Source organism: Desmodus rotundus, chromosome 9 (assembly GCF_022682495.2).
Source record: "Desmodus rotundus isolate HL8 chromosome 9, HLdesRot8A.1, whole genome shotgun sequence".
In the NCBI taxonomy this organism is placed as follows: domain Eukaryota; kingdom Metazoa; phylum Chordata; class Mammalia; order Chiroptera; family Phyllostomidae; genus Desmodus; species Desmodus rotundus.
The window spans coordinates 112,308,935-112,331,316 of NC_071395.1; the positions used below are offsets into that span (position 1 = coordinate 112,308,935).

The following is a 22,382-nucleotide window of genomic DNA, read 5'->3' on the forward strand; positions in this document are numbered from 1 at the left end:
ACGATAAGGGACTCCGTGTGCCCCCCAGTCCCCAGCAGGCACTCAGGCCTGCCTGCGGCTGTTCTTTTTGAAGGAACGAGCGGATGTGGAGTGAACAGCGATGCTGACCAGGAAGGATGCCCTGGTGGGGTGGCCGTGCCCCCTGAATCCTCTCGACGGCGAGCAGGACTGGAGGACGCTCAGTTCACAGACGAGGCTCAGAGAGGCCCAGGGACCTGCCCAGCATCGCCCAGCAGGCCGGACCAAAGCCAGGCGTTCCGGCCTGCCTCGGGGGAGTCAGGAGCAGGGGCTCAAGAGTCAGAACCTCGGAGCCTCGTCTGTGATGGCCAGTTTTGCGGTAGCCAGGTTTAACAAGTAAAAAGGAACAGATACAATTGTTTTTAATAATATCTTCTATTAGCTCAGCATTGCTTACACAATCACGTTGACACGTGATCGGTGCAGAAACTAGTAACAGATTCCGTGTGTTCTTTTCCTTGTTCTCAGTCCGGGAGCCCCAGGGTGGCTTCGGCTCCCAGGCGCCTCTCTGGGGCACTCGGAAGCCACCTTCTCACTCTGTGGGTGTGGGTCTGGGGTGCAATGAGATCACGTCGTTTCCAGATAAGCGGATGGCCTTGAAATCCAGCCTGCAAGTTCTTCACGTCACTGCCTTGGCTGACATCCCTCAGAGCCCTGGGGGCCCCAGGCCACACCCTGGCTGGACCCCGTGTCTGGGGTCCTCTTGGCTGGGCGTGGTCAGGCCTGGCATCAGGCTTGGCGAGGGAGCGTCCTCTGGCCCAAAGCAGGTGCCGGCAGACCAGGAGCACTGTTGGCAGCTCGCCTCCTCAAGGAGGCCCACCCAGATTGACTAAGAAGCTGAGATCAGCCCTGGTTGGGCAGCGGGCGGGTTCTGGAAGGTCACAGTGGGAAGGTGTCCTCTGTAGTGCGGACATTCAGCGTTCTGAGGGCCTAGTAGGGGAGGGGCTGGCTGGCAGGGGGCATCCGGAGCTCAGGTCTCTTCGGGGAAGGGTTTCAGCGGAGTCTCCAGTGCTGGTCAGGGCTTCCGTTACAGCAGGAAGCCGCTGATGTCAGCAGTTGGAGCCACACCTCCGAGGTGCCTGGCTCAGCCCCAGAGGGCCGGCCTCCTGCTCACAGGCCTGCTTATCGTGGAAGTGGAGGCTGCTAGCTGGCAGCTGAGGGTAATTACCGGGCTGCGGGGCTGCGCCCTCCACGGGTCTGCGCATGTGTCTCTCCCAGGGCGGGTGGCCCGATGAGGCAGCTGCGCTCGGCGTCCTCAGCTGCTCCCCGAGACGTGAAGCACTGGGAGCTGGGACTCAGGCAGGGCTGCAGCCGATGTCTGGGAGGAAAACGCCAAATGTGTTTGAGATGGAGTCAGTCCCCTTCACTGTGCCAGTGGGGTGCTGTCATCTGTGGGCGGTCCTGGCGTCAGGGGCCTCCAGTCTCCAGCCACATGCTTGCTCTACCCCCAGGACGCCCCCTTCCTGGTGGCCCCTGTTCCTGTCCTCGGCCCTCTTGCTTTGCTCTCTGTCCCCAGCCCCTCACCCCACCCTCCATGCTAGCGGCTGTCTCCCCGTTTTCTGGGACCCCCCTATGCAGCTCCTTGTGCCTCGCTCCAGTCCCCCCAGTTTGTTGCTGGGACGACCCCAGTGCTGAATCAAATGGTGTCCTCCCCAAATTCACACCCACCCAGAACCTCCCCGTGGGCCCTTGTCTGCAGCTGGGCTGCACCCGAAAGTGAGAGGTAGTGAAGGTGATGGGAGGGGGCGGGGCGGCCCTAGTCCAACAGGACCGTGTCCTTCACAGGAGCGGGGAGTTCGGACTCAGGGGTGAGACACATGGGGACACTGGGACGATGCAGCTGGAGCGTGAGGACCCTGGAGGGTGGGAGTGTGGGAGGATGCCAGCTCCCCTGGAACCTGGAGGAGGGAGGAAGACCCTTCCTGGGACCCGTCAGAGGGAGTGGGGCCCTGCCACCCCTGCGAGGTGGACTTCCAGCACCCAGAGCTGTGGGAGAGGCGGCTTCTGTTGTGGGAGTGAGTGGCCCTTTGTCCCAGCAACCCTGGGGCTCTCACCCAGGGCTCTGAGCTGGGCTGGACCCTGGAGCAATAGGAGTGCCCCGTCGACAGCTCTGCGTGGCACCTCCAGGCCACAGCGGCCACCCTTGCACCCAGTACTGTCCGCAGAGGCCCAGCTCACATGCACTTTCGGGGACAGCAGCCTCCCTGGTTCCCAGGGATTTCGTGGCGCTCACCGACGCGGATCTCGGTCAAGCCCCGCCGCACACACTGGTGATGCCATTGACGCCTGACTCGGCCTGGCAGCAGAGGGCGGGGCGGACAAGAGCAGGCAGGCAGGAGCGGGTTCTGGCTGCTGACCTTGCTGCGGCCATCACGGCTTGGAGGGGGTGACGATGGTGTGGTGCTAGTGACAGGCCCTGGCGCCACGTTGGCCGAGCGGGGAGGTCACCGACAACTCAGGGGCTCGTGCAGATGGAGTTGAAGTGACCGAGGCAGCCGGCAGTGGCCAGCAGGAGACGCCGTGTGGCAGGGCAGTTGGAGGCCGTCTGGGTCACCACTGTGGCTCAGCTCTGCCCCCCACCCACCGCAGCGGTCTGGGGGCTGCTTTCCGGGGGCAGGTGTCTCGCTCTGCGGGTGTGGACAGGAAGGGGGGCTGTCTGTTTCTGTCTGGTGTGGACCTAGCAGGAGTGGTAGCTCTTGGGGGCTTGCTCACTCCTGGACGGCTCCAGGTGTTCCAAAGGCGTGGTGCCAGAAGCCTCCTCGAGGTCTTCCGACATCTCGGTGCGGGGCTCCGGGTGGGCCAGCGTGGCGGTGTCCTGGGAGCCGTTTCTGCAAGCCAAGGAGGGCCTGTTTCTCCAGCCCTTCCAAAGACTGCGTAAAACCCGAATTCCACATCCCGCCAACAGCGGCCAGCGTGGCATCTGCGCTCTCCGTCTGGTCCCGGAAAGACACACCTGCCAACCTGGGTGCCCTCCACCCCCGCGTCCTGTGACCTTCCGGCAAGTCCTGGGGCCCCAGCTCCTCCGGGTCTGTGCACGTCCGTTCGCCGTAGTGAGGTTTGGTCGTGCACCTGCCTACAAACATCACCTTTGTGCTGAGACCCAGGAATCTCTTCCATGCGCCCCCTGCCTGGCCAGCGCTCTGGAATGGTGGGACCCCCTCACACGGCGGGCCGCTCGGAGAGAAAGCTGCCACTGAGCTGCGTGTCCGTGAGGCCTTGCCCCGCGCCGTCCCACTTTTCTCCTGGGGCTGTGCCCGCACCCCACGCCCTCGCTCTGAGCCCGCCTGCCTGACCCATGACCTTGACCGTGGCGATCACAGGAGAAAACCGAGAAGGGAGGGTGTGAGGGCCGTCAGCAATGACCACTGACGGCAAGGGAGGAAGCCCAGCGTGAGGACGACCAAGTGAAGGGCAAGGCTCAGAAAGCAGAGCCCGGGCAGCGGGGGGAGGGGGCTTGGGCTGGGAGCTCGGGGTGACCCCCCAGGACCTAGGTCGTCAGCACCTGGGCTCACGCTGGTGTGGACCCCACGCCCGGCCGCTCAGCCTTGTCGCGGGCGGGACAGTCTGCCCGTTTGTGCGCCTGCCCTGGAGACGGTGTTTAACACGCACCAGGGCGGGAGGACGGTGCAGGGGCTTCTGACTTTTTAAAATTTAGTGAATACCACTTTAACAGGTTCTTTATATAAACAATACTTCTAAAATATGTTTTAAATCAAGCAATACCTGTTTACTGCAAGATGTAGGAAAAGTTTAAAAAGAGAAATAAGAAATAAAAATCGTCCAGACACGGGGGCCCAGAGGCAGCTACGGTCACCCTGTGGGAGCCCCTCCCCACCTTCCTGCTGAGCTGCCCGCCCCCCGTCCGTCCAGCGGGGGCTGGGGCGCGTCCGTGGCTGGGCCGCCCTCTCTGTCCGCGTAGATACACATTCAACCTTAAAACAATCAACATGACAGTTTCCGTGTAGATCCGCGCTCCGCTTCTCACTCGGCTTCCTTACCTGGCCTCCTCCCTTCCGGGGCTTTAAAACCCCGCACCGAACCCCTGCTCTGGGACGCCCTTCAGTTAAGAGGCCAGAGTGTGCAAATGAGACTATAAAACACCCAGTGAAATCTGAATCTCGGGCAAACAACGATGCCTCATGCAAATGCGGGACACACTCACACCAACACTGATCCCTCATGTTGTTAACATTCACATGGACTACCCGGGGTTTGGTCTGGCGGCCCTGCCTTCGGGGTGCTGAGTGGCTTCAGCCCCGGAGGGCCAGGCAACCTTGCAGGGACCCTGTCTGCTCACACCTGCAGGGCTCGGCATGGGCTCACACCACTCTCTCTCAATACCTGGCAATTCTTCCCTTTGGCTTCCCATCCCTCCCCCTCCCTCCCCAGGTGCCAGGCCAGGGGTTTGACAGGCACCATTCACTGAACTCTCACAAGACCCCGTGAAGCCCATTTTGCAGAAAAGGAAGGGGAGGCTTGAGCTAAGTAACTGCCCGGGGTTCCTCAGCCAGAAGAGGATTGGGGTCCAGGTCCACCCACTGGGGTTCCTCTTGCTTGGGCCGAAGAGAATTAGCAACAGCCAAGCCAGGAGGCCAGTAAATGGCAAATGGCGAGCTCCAGCCTCCAGCTGTGGGGATGTGGAAAAGCCACTCACTGACCTCAGGGCTCAGGGCTTCTGAATTGCTGGCAGCAATTTCTCCTGGACCCTCGAGGGCTTATTTAAATGGAGTCGAAGTGCCCCAGTCCCAGGTGAGAGAGGTTAAGTAGAAGGGATGGGGGGTTAAGTCCTGGCTGGGGTGAGGGGGGCGGGGGGCTGGGCCTGTAGAAAGCTCTGGAATGGGCCTGTCTCCCTTCTCTCCCAGCCCCCGCAGTTCCTCACGACCTCAGCCTGCTTCCCCTGACCCTGGGTTCACCCCACTCTCTGGTCTTTGCTGAGGTTCTCAAATACGACGTACCTGTGATCACCTGCAGAGGCAGGTGCAGCGCGGGCCAGGAGGGCCTGAGACTCTGCATTCAGCCTCCCCCTGAGCGCTCACCGCTGAGACCCCCTGTCGAGGGCCGGTGCCCGCACAGGCAGACCTCCACCTCAACCAGCGCTTACCGAGGATTTGCCGATGCCAGTGTCTAGATGGGAAATGTGTGGCCGTGACTGTGATGGTGGGACCGGCCCACTGGGGGCCAGTTGGCCCGGATGCCCCTTTGAGTCTGCAGCACTTACGCCGGGGCGTGAAGGATGGATGGTGCTGTCAGGCGGGGAAGCAGGCCAGTGTCTGGCCACTTCAAGGGGCGGGGCACGTGGGGCCAGACAGGAGACCGAGGTGAGGAAGTGCATCCTGTTCCAAAGGCCGGGCTTGCCGCAGGGGCCCTGCGGGTTGGACAGCCCCTTTCCTGCTGGGCAGGACTCCAGGGCACGGCTGTGGGACAAGGACAGGTGTGGGGCAGCAGATGTGCACAGGAGGCTGGCTTCAGGGACAGCTCTGAGGGGTAAGGGAAGGGCCAAGGATGGACGGCCTGGGCGGGCAGCCTGGGGAAGGCCAGCCGGGCGGTGGTGGCGGCCAGGCCAGCGCCAAGCTCGGCTCCCCAGGTGCTGCTGGGGCTCAGAGGCCAGCAGTGGACGCGAAGTCTTCCCCAGCCTCCAAAGCTGGCCCCTCTCCTTCCTGCCCGAGGTGGGGGCGCCCACTGAGCACCCACACCTGCGCAAACACAAGCACAGCCCTCTGTCACCCTCAGCCAGCGGGAGGCCAGTGACGGGCACGCTTCTCCCTTTGTGCTCCACGGGCCCCCCAGGGCCAGCTCTGGTTGCCCATAGCGACGGCAACTCCAGAAGCATCCTCATGCTGGTCACCTGCTCCCTGCTTCTATCTCCCCCTCACTGCTGCTCCCTGGGGACCCTTCTCTGTCTTCTGGAAGAATCCAGGACATCCTGGATAAGCCACTATCTTGCAGAAGTGAAGTCCCAAGGGGACTGGAGTGGCGGAGTCCAGGCTCCGGGTCGTGGGGTGGGACGGGGTGGAGGTGGGGGGCGCGCGGCAGAACAAGGTCCACGCCCCAGGGAGGAGCTTTGTTTGGTTTCAATTATTTTTTGTTCCTTTATTTTTTTAAACTGACCTTTTTGTGTTGTGGTGTTGTCCGTTCACTCGCAGGTGTAAGAAATCCTACAGAGAGACCCCACGCACCCTCTTCCCCGTGGCCCCCAGTGGAAGCAGCACAACCTCACAACCGAGACGCTGGGGTGGCCTGACCGCCAGCTTGGCTTGGACTCGCCGGGCTGTGTGCATGCAGCGTCCACGGTGGCGCAGTTGCCGGGGTGGGTGCCCGTGGCCCCTCACCTCACCTTCTGTAACCACGCCCACCTCCCTCCCTCTCCAGTCCCCTCCCCAGCCCTCCCACACGCGTGGGAGCCACTTGCCTGCTCTGGGTCTCTATGACCTTGTCATCGCAACGATGTCGTATAAACGGAATCGCACGCCAGGCGACCTTTTGGGACTGGTTTTTTTCACTCAAAAATAATTTCCTGGAGATGAAGCCAAGATGTTGTGCATGTCAATAGTTCTGGGTTTTTTTTTTTTTTTTTTTACTCTTTGTTTTGTGTTTCTTACTCGTTCTTTTACCTTGCTGAGTCGTAGGCCTTGGCGTGGACGTACCATTTAAGCACCTGCCCGCTGGAGGTCCCTCGGGTGTCTCCCGTGTGGGGCTTCGCAGGAAGAGGCCGCCGTGTACGGTCATGTTCGGGTTTCTGTGTGAACCTAAGCTGCTCTTTCTGGGAGACGTGCTGAAGGGCGCAGCTGCTGAGTCATGGGGTAATTGCATGTTTCGTTTTATAAGAAACCGCCAGCCTGCTTCTCGGGGGACGGCAGCACGGCGTGCCCGCCAGCAGGGTGGGAGGGCCCCAGCGTCCCCGCGCCCTCGCCGGCCGGCATTTCCCTGGCCTGACGAGCGATGACGGTGAGCAGCTTCCCTCGTGTTTATTTGTCGTTCCCGGAGCCTCTTCAGCGATACGTGACTGTTGACTGTGAAGTGAGTGCCTTGTAAACAGCCACACCAGGGGCTCACGAAGGGACACGGGCTCTGCCCATCTCTCCCTTTTAATTGGCGCATTTAAATAATTCACATGTCAGGTAGATTATCCACATGTTAGCCCTGGCGTCTCTCTGAGCATCGATTTTCCCCTTGCTTGCTCTGTCTCTCTTCTCTTGCCTTCCTGTGGCTGGCTTGCACCCTGGGATTCCATCCTGGCTTATTTGTGGCGATTCTGGTGTGTCCGTGAGTGCGTGTGGTTTTCCTAGTGGCTGCTCCAGATATCGCCACGCACGCACGTCTCGTCACCCGTTGTTAGGGTCAACATTTTCCCCCTTGGACCGGGGCGCAGGCACCGCCCTCTCATTCAGGTCTCTTTAAAGTTTTTTGGACGGGCTGGCTAGTGTAAGGACACGGAACGGGTTAGAGGCGGAGTGAAGGCTGGTTCCCAAGGGTGCCCACAGCCCCTCCCCCGGCAGGTCCATCCCAGGAGCTCGTCCCCTCGAAGTCTCCCTGCTCAGCTCTGCCCACCGGCCCCACCGGCCCCACCTTGGCTGGAGCTGACATCACCGCACCTGCCGGGCTGAGAGGAGCGCCTGCCAACCCCAGAGCCTCCTGCAATTAAAGTCTTAAGATGGAGTCTCGTGAGCAGGAGGGAAAAAAGCCATTTCCGGTTCAACACGTCAAAAACTGCTCGGCCAAAACACCCAGAGAGACAGCATGAAGGCTCCTTAAAGGGACAACAGCCGGAGGGGCCGCGGCAGAGCTCCACCCCTGCCCCTTTCCTCACCTGGCAGTGCGGCTGCTCAGTTTGCTGGGAGGGAGCGGGGAGGGTGGAAGCGAGGTGTGGTGGACAGGGGTGCTGGGCATGGGGTGCAGAGCCCCAGCGGCCTCCCCACACGGGTGCCAGGAGGTGGGGAGGCTGACACAGCAACCAAGCAGCCCATGTGACACTCCCCAAGGTTTGGTTGCTGCCCCATGTACCCACCGCCCACCCACCTGCCCTGTGCTGCCCTGCGGCTCCGCCCCTCACCTGTCCAGGCCCCCCACTGTGTGCGCGTGAGGCCCCGCACGTGCAATGCACGTGACACACGTGTGTCCGACACACATGCATGCATACATACGTGCACATGCATACATACGCGCACATGTGGCACTTGTTTGGGTGTGTGAGGCAGCACACGTGTGCACACACGTTCAGTGTCCTCAGTGTGCAAAAAGCTCTTGCGATGTGATAAGAAGCAGATAAGTCAACAAAAATAGACAAAGGGTATAAGCACGTATTCGTAGAAAAGGTGAGTTAAATGGCCCATTAAATTTAAGACATGTAAATTCCAATGAAACGTGACGTTATTTCAGGGTGTGGATGCAATGACCCCATAGTTTCTAGTGGGAGGAATGAAATGGCGTCCCCTCACTAGAGGAAAACCCAGATCGGGACAAGGAACGGCCATTGCCCACTCTGCAGGCGCTGCAATCGAATAGAAACCCTTAGGGCCGTGAGTCAAATCTAAGTCCATCAGAGATCTGCTGCGCAGGAGAAACCCACAGGAAGTAGGTATTGTACGGCAAGTGCTCTCATTGCTGACTTGTGAGAGTCCTTTTATGTCCTTCACACCGTCCTTCATGGACTATATGACGTCCAAATATTTTTTCCGAGTTTGGGTCTTTCCATTCTCTTAATAGTGTCTTTCAAAAAACAGAGTTTTTTTTTCTTTTACAAACTCTAGTGGTTTTATTGAGATACCCTTCACAATCCATACCTTTCACCCACTTAAGTGCACAACTCGGGGATTTGAGGTATACTCCCAGACACGTGCACACATCCCTGCCGCCCGTTCCAGAACACTTTGAACATTTTCGTTAGCCGCCAGAAGAAACCTCGGCCCCACTGGCAGCCCCCTCCACCCGCAGCTCCAGGTAACGGGGAAGAAAAGCTTCCAACTTTGATGACTCTAATTAATTAAGTTTATCTTCGGCGGATCACGCTTTTGGTATCGTCCCTGAGATATCTTTGCCTAGCTCAAGGTCGCACATTTTCTCCTCATTTGTTCTTCTAGGAGTTTCATAGTTTTAGGTTTTACGTCTCGGTCAGTGGTCCAGTTTGAGTTCTGTTTTGTATGGGGTGGGCAGTTGGAACTGGAGTTCTTCCTCTGCACCTGGAGAGCCGGGGCTTCCGTTTGTTGGAAGACGACCCTCTCAGCACTGGATCGCGGCGGGAACTGCATGGAGACTCGGCGGCTCAGGGGCCTGCAGGTCTGCTGGCTTCCCACCGTGCGCCCCTCTGCACCCCTAAGCCCGTCACCCAGGACCGCAGCTGAGGCCACGCCTGGACACCGGGCAATGTCAGCCGCCAACCTCGTGTTTCCTTTTCGACTTGTTTCAGCTAGTCTTGGTCCTTGGATGTTCGCCTATGAATTTCAGAACCAGCTTCTCATTTGCTACCCACGCGGGCCCGCTGGGATGTGGGTTGGGGTTGCACTGTGTCTCCATGTAATTCGGGGAACGTGGACGCCCACACAATAGCCAGCCTTCCGAGCTCTGTTCGGAGGAGCTCCCTGCATTCGCTTAGCTCGTGGTCGGCTCCCTTGGCAGCGGCACGGTCAGCGTGGGACTCCGCCTCCATGCCGAGCCGCCTTCTGTCAGGTGGGTCCTTCGGTGTCTCACGTCGTCAGTGCTATTGTAAATGGTCTTTGATTTTTTAAGTTTCCGATTGTTGCTGTTATGTGGAATACAATTGATTTGTATATACTGACGTTTTTCCTGCAGCCTTGCCAAACGTACTTATAAATTCTACCAGTGGTTTTTGCAGACTCCAGTAGATTCCCTACACAGACAATTAATGCTGTCCACACATAGAGAGAATTTTGTTTTTCCTCTCCAACCCCGCAGCTTTTCCTTTCCTCCGCCTCCTCCAGCTGTGCTGAGAGCCGACACCCTCGCCCGCTGACATCCTGACGCGGGGGAAAGCCTGTGGTCGTCCACGGGCCAAGTGCTTCTTCTCTGCCTCCATTTCGGAGGACAGCCCACGGTTCTTCCCCTTCGTTTGTGAGAATGGTGAACCGTGTTGATTGATTTTCACATTAAACTAGCTTTCTCTCCTGGAGCAGACCCCCGTCGGTCATGGCCCACGGCCCTTCTAACACATCACTGGGTCTGGTGCGCCAACATTTCGTTTCGCATGTCTGCACCTGTTGGTCACGTGGGGCACTGGCTGGGAGACCCACGCGGCGTTCCAGGCGAGAGACGCGGTGGCCGTGGACCGTGGAGGGGACTGAGAAGTGGCTGGGTCCCGGTCCACAAAGCCAGCAGGACGTGTTGATGGAGGTGGGCGGTGTGAGAGAGAGGGCGCCTGGGCTACTCTGAGGGTTACTGGCCTGGGCGCCTGGAAGGCGGTGTTGCCAGCAAGTCTGGGCATCCGTCCCTCTGGGGGGTGAGGGTGTTCAAGCTCCCGCCGCCCCCTACACCCACCCTCCGCGGCTCTGCTTCTCCGGCACCACCAGAGCTGCGGAGGTTGGTGGGCCGCTCTGTAACCGGCTCGGGGCCTTGCTTTCTGTATGGGCCGGTACTGGAAGTTGAAGGTCAGTGTGGTTCCATTATTGTGACTGGCCAGACAAATTCGGGGCACAGCTGAGCAGCAGAGGAGGGCTGTGGCTTTGGTGTGCTGCTTGGGCCTCGAAGTGGCCGCTCTTGGGCTGGCACTGTCCGCCTCTGTCACTTGCCAATAGCTGATAAAGCCTCTGGCTGCCTCTGTTTGGGCGAAGACCCTCTGAGGTCTCTCTCCTGCTCCAGGCTGGAGGGTGGTTGGTGAGGCCCGAGGCTCAGCCAGTGTCCTGGGACTTCATGCCTCCCCTGGGGTGCGACCAAGGGGCCCCACGCCCCACTGCTGTTCCCGGTGCCGCGAGTGCTGCCAACGCTATCGGTGCTCCCGGTGCTATAGTACTCCCGATGCCGCGAGTACTGCCGGTACTTTACTCATCTCACTGGATTCTTCTGCAGCTAATGTTAGCTGTTTTGAGATGTGAACAGAGATTTCTAGAGAGTTCTGGAAAAGGTTTTGCTTTCCTGCTATGGTGTTGTTCCTTCCCTCCTCCTCCTCCTCCTCCTCCTTTCCGCTGAAAGCATAAGCCCGAGGCCTGGAGGGGCAGCGGCTGTCCTGCAGCCGTGACGGAGTGGGACGGGGGCCTGGGCTGCCGGTGGCATCAGAGGACGGGGCAGAGGTGCTGGTGTCCAGCACTGCGCATGATCACAGGCTCAGCTGGTGGGCGACCTGAACCCCATCTGCAACCCCAATTTCCCTTCTCCATGCGACCTGACAGAGGCACAGCCTCTGGGGGTGAGGACGGGGACCTCTCTGGGAGGCTGTCCCTCCAACGAGCACAGGAGTGAGTGTGGTTCTAGAAGCTTCCACTCACCTTCCCAGGCACAACAGCTCTTCTTGGACCAATGAACTAACGGATGTGGGGCACAGGTATGGCAACCATAGGGCATGTCCACACCAAGGACACGTTCAGGGACCAGAAATGAGCACTGGTTGGCCCTTGCGGCCAGGAAGTCAACGGCGAGCCAGGCCTAGGCCGGGACAGGATAGAGCACTGGACCCCCACGGGCCCGCATTCCAACCGGCCACAATGACGTCGGGCCCTAAAATGTACAGCTTTCTCCGTCCTTCCTTCTGCAGTCTCTCTACTTGTCACAGTGCTTTTATTCGCCATTGAATGCCACTCCACACAAAGACAAATTTAAAATTTAAATCATGAGCTCGGTGTTGTTATTTTGCGCCGTGTGCCACACCGCGGCAAAGGTGTGAGCGTTTGCTGTGCGCGGGGTCCCCGGCCTAGCACAGCCCCTGTTCCGTGGCTCGCTCAGACCTCTGTGCTTCATTTTCGCTGGAGGAGTGGAGATGCTGTGCAAACATGCTCAGCGGTTTCTATTTCCCTCCTGTCTGCACGTGCCACTGTCCCCTGCCCGCTGCCTGGTGCGAGGCAGGGGCTAGAAGGAAGGGCCCGTGGGTGTCCTGTTCTCCAACGTCATCACTTCGGTGTGAACGGATGGTGTTCAGCACGGGTACGATCGGCTTTCTTGGTCGTTCATATTCCTTCCAAATCCATCGCGATCTCTCTGCGTTTGAAACAGGCTCTGGCCCCGGTGTCCTTCACTGTGGGATAATCCGCTCACCTGCACTCACTGGGCGAATCACTGAACCCCAGCACACGTGGGCTGCCAGGACGCAGGGCTCACGAGCAATTCAAGTGCCATGCACGGGGGGTGGGGGGGTGGACCACGAGTTTCTGCTGGAACCCATGCTCAACTGTCTCACGGACTTCACTTCCGTGAGTTAGAGGATAAGATGACTGAGGATTTTGCCCTGTTTGGTGTGGCTTGGTGGACTGAGTGTGGCGAGTTGCCTGGTTCGATTCCCAGTCAGGGCACAAGCCTGGGTTTCGGGTCAGGTCCCCAGTAGGGTGTACGAGGGGCAACCAACCCATGTGTCTCTCGCACGTTGATGCTTCTCTCCCTCCCTTCTCCTCTCTCTAAAATCTTTAAAAAATGATTGAGGATTTTGAGGTGACTATGGCAGAGCGTGAAGCCAAGCACGGGTCCTTCCAGGCAGGGGCTCCCAGATGCCTGCAGGGCTCCGTGTGGGCTGTCTCCAGAAGCAGAACTGCTGTTTCCCCCGGAGAGAGAGGATTGCATATGAGGAGGGACACCGACGAATCACCAGTGTATCCGCCGCCAACCACGCCTCAGGCCACTTCCAGAGCGCCTCCACCACCAGCTGGTGTCGGCAGTCTGAATCGTCTTGGCCGATCGGAGCGGCAGAAACGTCCCCTCGCTGTTTTCCCTCCCATGTTATTATGTTTCGTTCTCAGTTACAGTGTCGTGCGTTCCATGTTATTCTGCATCAGCGTCCCCTGGCTCCGCGGTCACAGACTTTCCTAAGAGTTTCTGCTTTTCTTCCGTTACCACCAAGACGAAGGGTCTGCCGCGCTTGTTCGCCCGCCGGTGTTTGTTCTTCTGTAAACGATCTGTATCCTTCGAATGTTGCTGCGCTGCTTTTCCCAAAACAAACCTTTAATGTTAAAGTGGTTTCAGACTTTCCGAGAAGTTTCTAAGTCGGAGAGTACCCAAACGCCCCGCCCCTGCACCCCCTGTGGTCGCCGGGGCACAGCATCACGAAGGCAAACAAAGGTGGACCCATGATTGACTAAAGCCCCTACGTTATTCGGACCAGCTTAATTTTCACCCGATGTCCCTCTTCTCCTCGAACCTGCGTTATTTCCCCTGTGTCCCAGGCTCCACTCGGCCGTGAGCCCCTGGCTCCCCCAGCTCAGTGGCCTCGGTGCCTGGTGGTGCCCTGCTCGGTGTTTGCAGAGTACCCACCTCTCGGGGCGTCTGGTGTTTTCCTTGGGATTGAACTGGGAGGCAGGTCCGGGGAGGACGACCACCGAGGCAGAGCGCCCCACTCGTCCGTCACAGCCGAGTAACATGACCTGTCACTGGGAGGCTGACCTGGCTCCCCTGGCCGAGGTGGTGGTTTCGGGCTTCTCCGCGGCGAAGTCACTCTTTTCCTCTGTCCACGCGGCTCCTCTGCTGGGGGTGTTTCTCATTGGATCTGCGCACCAGCCAACAAGCCCTACAGTATGGGGTGCGGCATCCTGATGCGTCTGCCGACTTCAGTCCCAGCAGCCCAGCGACCCCGTCTCCTCTGCCGGCATTGCCCAGGACCCTCCAGGCCTTTGCCCACGCAGCTGCAGGACGGCCCCTCCGTGTCCTTCTGGCCTTCGGCTTCTGGTTCCACCACCGGCCTGGCTAGGAGGGCCCAGCAGGGTCTGGCTGCATGGCAGGTCCTAGGGTGACCCACCGGAACTTCAGTCTCTACGCATCCAAAAGGAGACATGCCTTCCCCGAGAAATGGCCGCCTCCAGCCTCCACTCCGCCTGTCCTCCCTCCTCCGGACATTCCCAGGACGGGCTCCCTCCTTCCCAGCCTCGTGTGTGATTTTACCCGCTGCCTCGCTGCTGGGCTCCGCCTTGCAGAGGCCTGGGGCTGCTTGGGGTGCGGGGCTGTCAGAGCTAAACTGGGACAGTGGGTCACCTTTCCAACAGATGCTGGCAAGCAGCTGCAAGGAAGTCATTTCTAGAACGTAAATGCTGTGTCATTTCTCCTGCTGAAGGCGCCAAAGGGGCCCAGGAGATGGCCACCCATAGTCCGCACATGCGGCCCTCACCCCCTTGTCCTCCCTGGGGCGGGGTGTCTGGGGGAAAGAGGCCAGTGCAGGACAGACAGCGGTCCTGACGCCTTCAGACCCTGTGGCCTTTGCCGTGGTGTGCGTGTCCCGCGGCTGCCAAAGCCGACCGCCACACCCCGGGGCTTCACGCCACAGCTGGATGCGCTCCGTCCATCTGGGGCCGGAAGTTGGAGATGCAGGGTCACTCGGGGAGAACCTGAGCCTCTGTGGGCTGCGGGCAGCCTGGGCCTCCCTTGGTTGTACCTGCATCGCTGCAGTCCCTGCCTCTGTCTCCATGCGGCCTTCCCTGTGGGTCCCCTGAGTCCTCTCCCTCATGTCCCAGTCACCGGTATGCAGAGGGGGTCCCCGGGAAGTGACTCCGAGTGGGAGATGGAGGGCGGGGGGCTTTCAGGTGGCCCCTGAGGAGGAGTCGGAAGGCTGCCGGCGGAGGTGGTGCCGAGGAAGACGCATGGGCCCTGGGGAGTTCCGAGGTGGGGTGACCCTCAGAGGGCCCTTCTACCTGCCTTGCCAGTCATCAGATGCCCTCCGCCCCGGGGGGCTGAGCCTTTGGCTGAGGCCCTCTCTGCCACAAAGGGTCCCCCAAGGCGGGAGGTGGGAATCAGCTCCTTATTCTAGAAGGGGGTCTGGGTGACCACCACTCGCATGGACCCTTGAGTCCACAAAACTCCCTGGTGCTCACAGGCCAGGCCTTGACTTTTCCCGGCAAAACGGTGTGCCGACCCCTGAGCCACGCCCTCGCCCACTCGAACGCCCAGAGACTCCTCCCCAGAGGGCAGGGTCATCCCCGGCAGGAGTCCTTTCCAGCCCAAAAGCCTTCCTGCAGCTCCTGCCCTCACCCTCCACGGGCCAAGATGGGTGGTGCCTATTTAGAGGGGAATCTGGGGTGTGTGGGGGGAGGTGGGGAGGGAGAGGGCCCTCCCTGTTGTCGGCTTAGGCTGGTCTGTCCAACTCCAGGGGCCAAGGTCTCTCTGGTTCAGGCCCTCCTTGGGGACTGAGGGCCTCTGAGCCCGACTTCCCAAAGACACCCGATTCCCGGGGGGTCCTCTGGGCCCCATGGGGAGGGGTGTAAAAATAGATGGGTTCACCTTGGAGGGCCGGCCCAGCCCAGAGCGCCCCTCCCACACTGTCCTGCTCCAGCCCCAGCTGACTGGGAAGGCGCCAGCGCCAGGCACAACCGAGGGGCTGTACTGGTGGCCCCCAAAGCCAGGGAGGGGCAGCCGTGCCCACAAAACAAGTGGGAGGTTTGAGTGTGTGGCAGGAAGGACGCTGGGAGTTTTAGAAAAGTTGGAAAAGATTTCGGGGCAAAACCTTTCAGATCCAGGAGAAATAGCTTAAAATATCCCCTGTCCCCGGGACTAAATGTGTGGGGTGCTGGAGGGGCTGGAGGGCTGAGTGGTGGCCCTGGGGACAGGTCTCGTCTCAGGGTGGGAGCTCTGAGGCTGGAGAGCGGCAGCAGTGATGGCATTGGCATCAGTCCCGTCCGCAGCAGGACAACGAGAGCCCAGACCACACGCCCAGCACTGTGCACACCTTTCCACCGCGCCGAGCGCTGTGAGGGCTGAGGCCCAACGTTTCCACCCTCAGGGAAGGAGGCCCAGGCGCAGAGCGGCCAGCTCCCTCTCCCGAGGGCACACGGCTTGAAGGGGGCAGAGCTGAGATTCGAACCCCGTTTCTGGCATCTGTCACGACCTGCAGCGGCCTCTCGGGGCCAAGGTGAGCCCAGGGCATGCCCACCTGCTGGGGCGCCTCCTTCAGCCAGACGCTGGTGCCCCTGTGACCGCCTGGGCCCCCTGGGTTCCGGCAGCCCCTCCCACCCACGTGCGGCCAGCCCAGCACTGAGGTACTGGATGGGAAGGCTGATTGTGACTCCTTGTTCCTAGTCACATCCCTGTCCCCTGAGCTGGTCGGGCCTGAGGCAGAGCTCCCGAGCCAGCTGCCCGGCGCTGAGCAGACCTAGACACCAGCTTTGCACCCCTGTGAGCAGGACTTGGGCCGAGTCTGGACCCTGACCCCCTTGCTTGAGGGTCAGGGGCTTCCGGAGCAGCCAGGCTGGCCCAGCCTCCTGTCCCTGAGCATGAGGTCAAGGAGGCTGTCCCCCCACCCCGGCCTGCCCCAGCTGCCTTCTGCATCTGCACCCCCCACTACCCGCCAGGCCCCAGACAGCACGACTCTTTGATCTGGGGCTGGACCCGCCCCCTGCCCTGTGGCTTCATCAAGTCCCCAGGCCCCAGAAGGCCTCCTCACCCAGTCTGCTGGCCCCTGGGCTCCAGCAGCACCCTGCTTGCTGGGTACTTCCCCTGACAAGGCCGAGTGCAACTCCCACCAGCTGGGAGGTGGCATGCAGGCCATTGTCCCACCTCGTCCATTCATCCACATGTCCACCATTATGTAGAGAGCCCTGGTGTATGGCCGCCCAAAATGCACGGGGGGCTGAGCGCCTGCTGGGGGCCCAGACTACCAGCCAGGCCAGAGCACTAATGCCAGCCCCGGCGACTCCCTCCCTGACCAGCCCCATCGCCCGAGGGTCATGAGCAACCCCATCAGCTCCAATGCAGGACACTGCCACCAGGCAGGCCTGGGTGTGGCAGTGACCTCTGTCCTCAGGAATGAAGGCGGGTACCCGCATGCCCGTGGGGTAATGATCGCTGGACTCCTCCCTGACCTCTCCTGCCCTCTTGGCCCCTAGGGGAACCAGCCGAGGCTCACAGCCAGACTGGGGCCCCCGACCAGCCTGCCCACCACACCCACGCCTGCCTGCCTGCTGCACAGCGTTCTTTCCCCAGGGAGGGGCTGACCTCTGGCTGCCTCTGCGGTGAGTCAGGGCCCCCTTGGGCGGCTCAGGCCGGCTGGTCCAGGGGCTCGGCTGTGGGGCCTCACCAGCACCCCAACTCTAGACGGATCCTACCCTCTGGCTGTCTGTGCATGAAAAATAAAACTTCTGAGCCCTGCTCCCAGACCAAGCCCCTGTGAGCCATCCACGCCGCTCCCTCCTGCCTCCTCACCGCACGCACCTGTGCAGGCACTTCTGAAGAAGGACGAAATCAGACGTGAACAGTGGCTAAAGCCATCAGGAACATTCCCCAGGAGACTGAAAGTCTCGAACAGCTTTATGCAGATGTAATTAATGCCATAAATCCTCCCCCTGAACGCACCGAACTCCACGGTTTTAGCGAATTTACAGAGCCGTGCAGCCGACCCCCTCATCTCACTCGAGAACAGAGACATCGCCCCCAAGGAGCCCTGTGCCCTCGGGCAGTCGCTGTGGCTCCGTCCCCTACCCGGCCCCGGGCGACCCCTCGTATCTCTGCCTCTGCGGGTCCGCCTGTGCTGTTTCCTACACATGGAGTCACGCCAAGGTCTCGCGGGACCTTAATATTGTCGGAAGCCCCACATGAAATGGGTGTTGAGCCCTCTGCTCTGTGGATGCGCCGTGTTTCCTTGTTGGGCGCTTCGGTCGTCCCCGTGCACTCCCGAGCACCCCTCTGCTGCAGAGGGCCCCACCGACAGGGCGGGGACTCCTCACCCTCGGGTGACGGCCGCTGTTTGTGGAAGGAGGCAGCAGCTCGGGTGGGGAAGCTGAGCCGTCAGCTGGGAAGGGAAAGGGACAGTGCTGTCGGGGACCCTGACCAGGACGGGGCCTGAACGAGGCTGTGAGGGGGCGGGGGTAGGGTGCTCGCATGTCTCGATTCTGAAAGGCAGGTCCCAAATGTGCTGAGCTGCGGCAGCCCACTGAAGCCCCAGCAGCCTCCCCAAAGTGCGGGCTTCCAGGGACTCTAAGTGGGGCCTCTGGGCTCCTGTGTCGACTTCTGCAGATCAGGGCCGGGGCCGGTTCTGGCCACTGGGCAGGGAGTTCCCGCCTCTGCAGCTGGACACTGCTCAGGGTCCCTGCAAAGTGTCTGCCCCGGCAAAGTGCCCATTGTGCCACAGCCCGCCACGGAAGGGCATTACCCTGGTGTCACCACGCGTGTGTGAGTGTGTGAGCATGCACGCCCGCCGAGTGCTACCTGTGACGGTGCACACACTCACACACACCCTCCACACCTGTCGTCAGCCACAGCTGCCTGCCATCTCCTCTGTGAAGGTGCCTGTCAACTCCCCTGGCATGTCACCCTTGCCTTTGTGTTCTGCTTCTGCTGTGCCTGAGCTGGTCAGGAGGTGCGTCTGCCTCCCTGTGTCCAGGGCAAGTGGGTCAGGCCCGAGCCCAGGCCTGAGGGTTGCCTGCCTTCCCCGGGCGCCCCTAGGCCCTTCTCCCCGCTGGCCCCGCCAGCCTCCCCGTGAGGACTTCACTCACCCTGCTTCAGAAACCCTGCCTCCTTCAGCCAACGTCAGAAGACCTCACTTCCCCCAAGTGGTCACTGTGCCCGCCCTCCCTTGCCTGTCCCACAGGGTGACTTGCACCTCAATCTCTGTCAGGTGCCCAGGGTCCAGCCCAGCCAGGACACACGGCGAGGAGACAGCTCACAGGTCACCATGGGGATGAGTCAGGGCGGCCCCCCCGAGAAACTCCCCCTGTTCGGCCTTGCTGGGGCGCTGGGGAAGGAGACAGATGTGGGTGCCGGCACGTCACCCAGATGGGAGGTGGCCCGGTGCTCCCAGGGGGGCCCTTTGAAGTCCCATAGCCAGGTTTCGACGGCAGGGGCACTTTGCGGGTCTGATGAGGACAAGTGGACTCTGGACGCCATCAGACCCGGGAGGAATTCGGATCTCATCGCCACAGTCAGTCCAGAACTGACTGGAAGTGGCGAGATGAATCTCCGGTGAGCCAGTGAGTGCAGACTCCAGGCTCGGGGGCCCCTCCTGCCCTTGTGGCCACAGCCGTCCTGGAGTACGGCGGGACCACCCGTATGAGGGTCTGCCTGTGGCCCCTGTGGGGGATGCCACAGGCCGGGACCTCCAGTTGGACCAGAGTGGGGGGACCCCCCCCATGGCAGCCTCTGGCAGCCCCCCAGCCAGGTCTTCGGGGGCAGGGGGCTGAAGGCTCCAGGGGGGACCCTGCTTGAAGCTTCGAAGCTTCGGCAGGTGGCTGGCTGGCTTCCGCATTTCGAGAGCTGGCCACCTTGGAGGCTAGAGATGCAGAGCCCCAGGCCCTCCCTCAGCAGCTGCCCCCCGTCCCAGGGGAAGTGAAACCGCCTGCACCCAGGGGAAACACCCGAGTGGCACCTTGCCGTCAGTCAGTCCCAGGAACACTGCCCACTCCGCCCCTCCGCGCCCCCCACCCCGCAGCCGCCTTTGCAGGCCCTGCCCCGCGGGCAGCCTGGCCTGTGTCTACGGGCCCAGCTGTGGCTTGCAGGCCCTGGCCCTGCTGCAAACGCGGGCCTGCTCCCAGATCCATGTACCACCTCTTGTTACAGCCGGGAGAGGACAGCCAGAGGCTCAGGCCGCCCAGGGTCCCCCACCCACCTAAGGAAGGAAGGGGTCAGTGTGTGGGGCAGCCTTGAACCCCAGCTCTGCCAAACGCTAGTTAGCAGGTAAGTTACTGAAGCACACGGAGCCTGTTTCCCTGTTAGGAAACAATCCACTTCCGGGGGGGGGATGCCCCTTTCCATCCTCCTGGGACCCCCACAGGCAAACAGCCAGGGAGGACGGCAGCCAGCCGGGATGGCTCACTGTCGGTGGGAGTGGGGAGGGCCAGTGCCCAGGTGGGGGTGTGCAGGATGGGGGTCTCCTGCTCCTCTCCTGCTCCTGATGGGGGTCAGGGGTCGCCCCCAGGGGCCCAGCCTTGCAGGCACCAAGCCCTGCCCCCAGGGTTCCTGCACCTGGAAGGCATGTGAGGGGCGTCTCCACAGGCGACTGCGCTTTCACCCACAAATGGTCCCCTGGACCTGTTGCACTTTGGCAGATCCGGGAGGGGAGCAGGGGAAGGAGGAGGGGGCTCCCTGGGTTCCATGCAGCCCCTGCCTTGGCCTTGCCTGGGGGAACCACTGGGCCTGCCCCAGGCCCGTTGGCTTCTTCTCCCTGGAGGCACCTAGAAACCGGGCCTTGCTGGGACCCTGGAAAGCCCCTTCCCTCCCCCAGAAAGAGAGGCAGCAAGGCCTCCAGCCTGCTCCCCGGGGGTTGGGGGAGGAGCAAGGGGCTGCAGGTGTGAACGCCTGGTGAGTCCCAGGTGCTGAGAGGTTTCTGGAGGCCAGCGGGGTGGGGTTGGGGGGGTTGTTTCAGGGGGTGGGATCCAGGATGTCTCAAATGAAGTCTGGCCCAGGACTGGTCCCCTGGGGCCAGCTGGGGCCTGAGGCCACCAGGACCCACCCCAGAGCTTGGGCAGGGCTGGGGTTGTCCCCTAGGGGTGCTTGACTTTAGGGCGACATCAGCCCCTTCCCTCACCTCCTGATTGGTGTTTGGGTTCGCATACTCCAACCCAAAAGTCATGGGGCTCCGCACCTCAGCCCCCCAGCCCAAGTCCAGGGTGCGACCCCTGAACTAGGCTACAGCCGTGCCCGTGCCATGCCATGGGTGTTTGGGCCACTGCACGGATGGAACAGGGTGGGACCACTCTCCCGGGAGGCAGCTCATCCAGTCAGCAGACATCGCAGGCACCTGAACCGCGGCTCCCGCTCCCCTGACCGCTGTCAGGCCCCAGGCACCCCGTGAGGAACCCGGGCCGGGTGCCACCCACCTTGGCAGCCTGGCCCCACGTGCTGTCCTCTCTGGACCCTGGGGGACAACTCCTCCCGCACCTCAGGTCTGTGGGGCTTGTTTGGCCCCTGTGGCCCCTCTGTGTGGGGGAGGTCCACCCTCTGGGGCCTCCCTCCTGGCCTCAGAGGGACTCCTTTGGGCTGGACTACCCCCAGTGGGGTGACCTTGAACAGGTGACCTGGTCTCCTTGGGCCTCCATTTCCTCAGTCCATACGATGGGAACAAACTAAGGCTCTGGGGGAATTAAATGAGAGGGTGAGCACGGGCAGGGTGCAGCAGCATGCCTGCGGGTGCCGGTCTCTCCTTTCTGGTGTCCCCAGGTCTCCCCCTGTCCAGCCCGATCCCCTCCTCCCCGCCCTGCCTCCCCACGGGGTGTTTTCCTCCCGTGAGCTTCTTTCCCTCCTCACTGCACCACTTCATGCTTGGTCTCTGACCTTCTGTTTTTTGCTCTTGGTTTCCTTTCTCGGCTGGATTGTTTGGTGGCGCCCCAGAGTGGGTGCCAGCTGCCGCTTGCCCACCCGCACCTGTGCCTGGCTGCTCGGGTCCTGCCCACCTGCCGCCTGGGGTTGGGGTTGGGGGTGGCAGCGTGCTGATGTCACGTTTATCTGCTGCTCCCACCTTCCGCAAATTTCATCCCCATTCTCGCCGAATCAATTTACTTTTATTGCCTCAGCTGCTCAAAAGCAATTTTTCAAGAACAAAAAGGTCAGCACGTCCAAGACTAATCAATTCTGGGAGAGCTCCTGCCGCCACCGCCGGGGGAGCGGGGGACCGGCGCCCCACCCCCGGCCCCCGCCAGCCCCCTCCCGCGGCCCCATCACTTTTATTGCCTCGTGATGCCTGCCATTAGCGGTGTGTTTGAGATGTCCCACAGTGTTCTTAGGACATAAAACCTGAGCCCCGTGCGGGGGGGCGGGCGTTTACGGCCACTCCCGGGCTCCGGACAGTCACGGCTGAGCTGATGGATGGCCTGCCACGGGGCCAGGACAGGGAACGTCCAGCCACGTGTTCAAAAGCTTGGACGCGAAGGGACAGGCAGAGGAGCCGGCCCCGCTGGCCTGCTCTCAGGCCCTCAAGTCCTCCACCTCTGTGGCCTTGGCACCTACCTGCTGTCACTCTGTCCGGGCCTTTCCACTCAGGTCCCCTCTGCTCCCCACCGCAGCCCTGCCGGGATGCAGGGGAGTCCCGCAGATGAGCGGTGCCCAGCGAGGAGCCGGGTCCCCTGGTCCAGGCCTTGCTCATCCACAGCCCCCCGCGGGCCGTGTCCCACACCACCCTGACATCGGATGCCCGTGGAGACAGCAGCCCCACGGTTCCTAGGGCCAACCCTCTGCTCAGTGCTCTGCACGGGTGACTCTGTCCCCGCCATAGCCCTCTTGTGACTCATTCGTGTGCCTGTTTCACAGACGAGGAAATGGGGCCGGGAGCTTGAGTGTGCTGCTGGAGCCCACACAGCTACTTGCTC

The 22,382-nt window shown here is 61.3% G+C and overlaps 1 long non-coding RNA gene across 1 annotated transcript; it reads right to left on the reverse strand.

The window, feature by feature from the left end:
• Positions 1-405: 405 nt before the first annotated feature.
• Positions 406-5,633, reverse strand: LOC123479033 (uncharacterized). Its single transcript, XR_006654493.2, has 3 exons — positions 5,120-5,633; positions 2,073-2,846; positions 406-1,336 (listed from the first exon to the last, which is right to left on the reverse strand). It is a non-coding gene; the product is annotated as an uncharacterized lncRNA (long non-coding RNA).
• Positions 5,634-22,382: the final 16,749 nt, after the last annotated feature.